This window comes from Mustela nigripes, chromosome 15 (genome assembly GCF_022355385.1).
Source record: "Mustela nigripes isolate SB6536 chromosome 15, MUSNIG.SB6536, whole genome shotgun sequence".
Taxonomy (NCBI): Eukaryota; Metazoa; Chordata; class Mammalia; order Carnivora; family Mustelidae; genus Mustela; species Mustela nigripes.
In genome coordinates, this window is record NC_081571.1 from 62,137,702 (window position 1) to 62,144,566 (window position 6,865).

Sequence of the window (6,865 nt, forward strand, 5' to 3'; positions counted from 1 at the left end):
TCCTTGTCATAGAAAACTATGAAAAAATTACACTGCTAGACTTTAGCTTTATAGAAGATTTTCACATTTAACATGATTTTGCATAAAAATATCCCCCTCAATGACAATTCATATGCCTGAAATTATAACACTAAGAATGTATTTTCCTTATAGATATGGAAATTGCCCTCTGCTCAATAAAATGAAAACTTCCCCAATCAAAACACCTAAAACATTGAATTAAACATAGCAAACATCCTCTAATATTCCTGTAGTAAAGAGTGTAGGCAAATGAACAGGAAGATGGTGGAATCTAGAATTGTAATCTTGAACCAAAAACAGCTGCCCTGGAAAATGGTCAGTGTTGGGGCAAGTTTAAATTAGCAGGAGAAAGACAGCATGTAAATCTGACAAACAAGAGAATGAGTTTCATTTGATTAAAAAACTGATTTATGAAAACATAAAACATTTATGAAAACATAGGAGGAAAGAAAGAAGGAAAGAGTAAGAAAGAAAGAAAGAAAAAGAAAGAAAAAAAAGAAAGGCCAGAAAGACATAAGATACATAAGAGGAGAAAAGCGGACAGGAGAGGAGGAGAAGAAATTTTTCTCATCTGTGATTTAGTTAGTGAAGTATAATATATTTCCCTCCAAAATTATAGAAATCATATTTCCTCCCATTATTCCATAGTTATCAATGCCAAGTAAAATCTGTATCATCTCTGAGGGGAGGTGGGTAGGGGGAATGGGTGATAGGAATTAAAGAGGGTACTTGTGACGAGTACTCAGTGTTATATGGAAATGTTGGATCACTAAATTGTACACCTAAAACTAATATTACATTATATGTTAACTAACTGGAATTTATATGAAATTCAAAAATACTTAAACTGATACAAACTAATAGAGTTTTTACTTTTGCTTACATCTTTGGGAAGGGCTTGAGTGAGATAGAACCTGACTACAGTGGTAGAAATATTCTATTTTGACTGGTTTTGTGTCTATATAAATATAATAATCTATTGAGTGTTTACTTAAGATTTATATAGTTTACTTCGTATAAACAGGACATAAAATACATCTTACTGTGTTTTCCTATTAATTGCCTTGTGCATTTGCAAAGTTTTGATATACAGCAAATAAGTATAATTTACCTAATTGATTCACAGTTTTATGTGATCTTACTCTAATATTGACTTTGTATACAATTTGTTTATATGTTAAAATGCGATAGTCTTTTAAGACCATCACACAGCTTATTAATTTAGAGAAACATTTTTTCTACATTTCTTTATTTGAGTACAATATGCTAAATAAACTTTGCTATGTAACTATAACTAACTCAGTTCTTTTACCTATGACCAAGCAACTAAATATACTAAAGCAACAAAATATACTAATAATCTCACAATTCAATACTATAGTTGATCAAAATGTGTACAGTTTCATTAATGAAATTTATATAGATTAATGTAGATTGGTAGTAGTCTTTTGTTACCCTATGATCCCTTGAATCATGGCTCATTGCAAAGTTTCTGGTAAAGTACACTAATAAATACTAGAAGACTGAAAGTCACTGATATTAGGGACATGTCTGTCTTAAATAGCTCCAATTGATATAGAAAATAGAATCTCTTTATATTTCATCCCCAGGGTCCAAATGATATCGGCATATAATGTATGAAAAATAAAGGCATAGATTATTTTAAAAATTCTGTTAGATTGATCAAATATCTTTACACATTTTACTTACTTAACATATTTACAGAGCTTTTAAATAAATCATCTATCTATGTGTGGTTGCATGGAATTAAAATTCTAATTAACTCTCTTGGGGCACCTGGGTGGCTCAGTGGGTTAAAGCTTCTGCCAGGTCATGATCCCAGGGTCCTGGGATGGAGCCCCACATCAGACTCTCTGCTTGGTGGGGATCCTGCTTCCCCCTCTCTCTCTGCCTGCCTCTCTGCCTACCTGTGATCTCTCTCTCTCTCTCTGTCAAATAAATAAAATCTTTAAAAAGAATAAAAAAATAATATAAAATTCTAATTACCTCTCAATTACTTATGTATTCATTAAAAGCATTATATATATATCTAAATACATTTTGTATTATTTTATATTTAAGTCACAATGAAAGGTGTCTTCATTAATTAATTTTAATATGTATTCAAAAATATAATATGGTAAGTACTGCTCCATATAGGTAAGAAAAAAATAGAAGCTCATTATTTTAATGGATTTATTATGTAGTAAACAACACACATAATGTTAAATGTAAATATTAACACACATATAATAATATTTCTAACACCATTAAATTTTACAAGTACATAAACAAAAAGAACATAAGAAAGTAACCTTAGAATATTTTATGCATTTTCTTCCAACAATATGAGTATATTTACAATAAAAACATATATTTATGAGTTAAAGTATTTAAATAAAACCCTTAGTCTGCTGGTATCCTGGAGTTCAATTTTGTGGGAGTAAATGTTCAAGAAACCTAAGAATTTTCTGTGCAAAATTGGTTTTATTAGTTAAATAAGTCTTTTTTTTAAAGATTATATTTATTTATTTGACACAGAGAGAGACAGAGATCACAAGTAGGCAGAGAGGCAGGCAGAGAGAGAGAGGAGGAAGCAGGTTCCCTGCTGAGCAGAGACCCCGATGTGGGGCTCGATCCCAGGACCCTGAGATCATGACCTGAGCTGAAGGCAGCAGCTTAACCCACTGAGCCACCCAGGTGCCCAGAAAATGTGAAAATATTTTAAAAGAAAGTCTGCTAACATTAAAACCATGTTGAGTATTTTGATGTAGGAATCATATCTTCTTTTCTAAATTATGAAATTCAATATGAAAATACATATCTCTGAAAAATTACAAAAATATATATTTAAACCAAAAATCCTTAAATCTTCAAGATAAAACATACCCATAATATGACAATATTTTAAATTTTGGTAATCTAAAACTAATTTTGGAAGGAGTATTTTAGTAACTAGTAAAATTAATATCAATTGTGATTAGAAGCATTAAAAATTCCTCAATTGGGGGGCACCTGGGTGGCTCAGTGGGTTAAGCCTCTGCCTTCGGCTCAGGTCATGATCCCAGGGTCCTGGGATTGAGCCCCACATCGGGCTCTCTGCTCAGCAGGGAGCCTGCTTCCTCTTCTCTCTCTGCCTGCCTCTCTGCCTACTTGTGATCTCTGTCAGATAAAAAAAAAAAAAAAAAAAAAATTCCTCAATTGGTTGTAAAGTGGGTTATCTTCTTACAAATAATACTACTGTGCTCCAATTATGCATCCAGTACTTGCTTATCATTAGAAGAAAACAATGAATTTAAGCTATTTAACATCTTTATTAATTTAATGAGATAAAACCATATTAACATGAGAAAAACCCTAAATTAGTTATTTGTAACTAAAATGAAAGTTGGTTTGATAGCAGTGGAATGACAGATAATCAAGAGCAAATTTTCACAGATACAACACCCCCGTTTTCTATAAGAAAACACTACACATGTGACCATTATATTTACAAATATAAATTAGAGTTTGATTATTTGAAAGGAAAAGGCAAAGACACTACTATCAAGGTAAAGAAGGGTTGACTGAATGGGATAATGCCAAAGTAAAGAAGTGCTCTAAGTTTATTTAGTAGTGAAATCAATAAAAAGTATCCCTCAGGTCAGATGGAGGTGCAAATTACTAATCTACAAGTTTAATTCCAGTGACAGCTAAGTGGTATTTTCCAACTGGTTTGTACTGCGGTTTTCTGCAGATAAGGCTGTTTATGCACTACACTTTTAGCATGCGATTGGGTCTCCATATCTGACATGTAAGGAGTGTATCTGTATAGTCAGAAGAATTTTGACACTCATACCTGGAACGATTTTTATAAATGATTGTTGCCTAAAAGCCCATATATATTTATTTGCGAGAGGGAGAGCATGAATGGGGGAGGGGTGCGGGGGTGCTGAGGGCCAGAAAGAGAGGGACAAGCAGACAACCCACTGAGCAGGAGCCTGATGCAGGGCCAATTCCAGGATCCCTACATCAGACCTGAGCTGAAGTCAGATGCTTAACTGATTGAGCCACCCAGGCACCCCTATAGATCTGAACTTTTGTGGCATGCTCTATAGTTTATTTAATTTTGAAAACACAGCTCAGTGGGAGTTATTTGGAATCCACTCAAAAAGTGAAGTAATGTCCCAACACTTTTAAAAGAAAAGAATATAATCATCTGTAAATCAGGGAACATCGTATTTACAGCTATATGTGCTGCCGTGTGACCATGACATCTAATATCCTTTGACTTTGCTGTTAAAGGAAAAGAGTTTCCACATATCTCTGCCGGTCTCAAAATAAAAGGATGCATTTAAAAAATTTATATATTTTTCCCCAGCCACAGATATTTGTCCAGAGGTCATCAACTCGAATTATGAGGTCATCTCTGTTCTACAAAAAGGTTTGGAATCTTTGGTAACTTCTGAGTATTTGATATGCAGAAGTAACTCCTTGGAATCCTGGTAATAGTTTATCCTGGTTTAATTAGGCACACTGTCTCATTATGAGACCTAATAAAAAGATTTAAATGATGAACTCATTTGAGACAGGTTTGAGACTTTCCTCCACTCATGATGGCTGAGTCCTGATTTCTTCAGGGACAGGCATTCAGGCAGGTAGCAAAGACTGCAGCCAAATCTCTCACAAGAGAGATTTCACTCTGTAACACTAGTTATGCCTCGAAATACTTGTAGGCGTACCCTATAAAATAGTGTATAAAATTCTTGTCAGAGCTGAGCTTAGATTTTAAAAAAACAGAGAAGAAAAATAATAATAATTAAAAAAAGATAAATGGGAATAGAAATAGTGAGGATGAGACATCAGAATAACCGTACTTGAAATTAGTTGATAATTGACTTTTTCCTACATGGGACTTTTCTAATTATAATTATTATTAAAATTATGATTTGACCTAGATAAAATAGTTTATCTCTGTGAGTCACTGGAAGCACAGTCTTTATTTCATTTTTTATCAACTCCTATTACTTGCAATGTAAAAGAGCAAAAGGTATACACCTCATTTCAACTTTGAAATAGAAGTAATAAAAATAATACATTCCTTATCAATACCAGGAATTTGAAGAATACAGTGTTAATACCATTCATTGTTTTATTATTTTTTAAATACATTTATACTTACAGTGACTTTGGACTAACTATAAGGCTGAGAATATCTTCCTTACATTTTTTCTCTGTCTCACATCTAAAATGTTAGCATGCATTGCATTATGTAAGACAATTGTCATCTTTTCAAGAGAGCACTGACTCCTGCACTGGCTTTAGGATTCATATTTCATCCAGCTACAGAGACAGGTTTGTTCCAAAATCTGAGTGATACTGTAGTTCCATTATTCAAATTACATCTGTCAGTTCTTCACAATACTTTATTCATACATTACACTAAACTCTCACCCCCATAAGGATGAAAATATATTTTTATTAATTTTAGATTATTTGTATTTATTTTTATAATAGGCAAACCATTACTCACATAATCAAGTAAGAAATGTCCTAAGTGAGATTTTAAAATTCATCAATCGTCTTCAAAGAACAGTAAACTTGTGTATGCACATGTGTGTGTTTGTATGTGTGTGTGTGTTTGTAAAAACAAGTTATAGTGAATATTAATAAATTTATTACAAGAGAAATTAGTTAAGTGAAGAAAAATAAGTTATAAGATTGAAATTTAGTTCATTTTAAGATATAGAAATAGCCTACATGGTTTTTTAATATAAATGAAATAAAATCTGTGAATGTTTATGCTTATAATGATGTTGAAGATAATGATGATTATGATGGTCATTAATATGACTGATGGATTGATTGATTGATTATAGATACCAATGCTCTTTGGAGTCCTTTGCCCATGTTGAATTGTTTGAACTCTAATTTGAGTAGTATTTTTATTACAATTTTTAGATGAAAAATTTAAAAGAGATATGGGATGGTTTGCCTTAGATGGTATGGCTTGTGAGTCACACAGCTAATTCCTCAGCACAAAATGCATTTGAGTGGAAGCTGTGATTTGTGGTATTAAGCTAATGACTTACTAATAAAAGTTATATCATAAATATATTTTAAAGTACAATTTGCCCTAATAGTGATATAAAAAATATTAAATATATTATATTAAAATGTTAAGCAACCAACATATGAGATAGCTATTCAAATGAGAAAAGGTTGCTGAATAAAAGGGAAAAAAATAAGGTGTAGTACTTATGTTAGTTAATATGTTATGGTTTTCTGTCAAAATTTTAATCTGTAAGTAATAAATATGTTTTGTTTTATATAACTCATACAACCTTTTGTTTGAACAAAATAATTAGGTTGAAAAATTTTTCTTCTAGATGTGAGGACTCAGAATTATTCTCCTAAATAAATAGGTACCTTCCAAATGAAAATATATTTTTTAAAAGAATGAAAAACATTAATGAGACAAGTATCATTTTGTTTAGTGAAACATGTCATTCATTAACTGAGATAGAGGAAATGTGGCAGGAAGTCCAGGTCTTGTCCAGGTATTGATTTGGGGGAATAATACAGAGATGATGTATTGCTAGTTTGCTATGGTTGACATAACAAAATACCACAGGCTGTCTGGCTTGCAAAGCAGAAATTTATTTTCTCAAAAATTTTCTGAAAGCTAGTAATCCAACATCAAGTTCTTAGCACGTTGGGCCCTTCAAAATCTCTTTCTGTTACTTAGACATGGCTTTTGTCTTCACATGATCTTCCCTTTATTTATCTATTTCCTAGTTTCCTCTTCTCATAAGGACACCCACTGTATAGGATTTGGGGTTACCACAATGACCTCATTTAAACT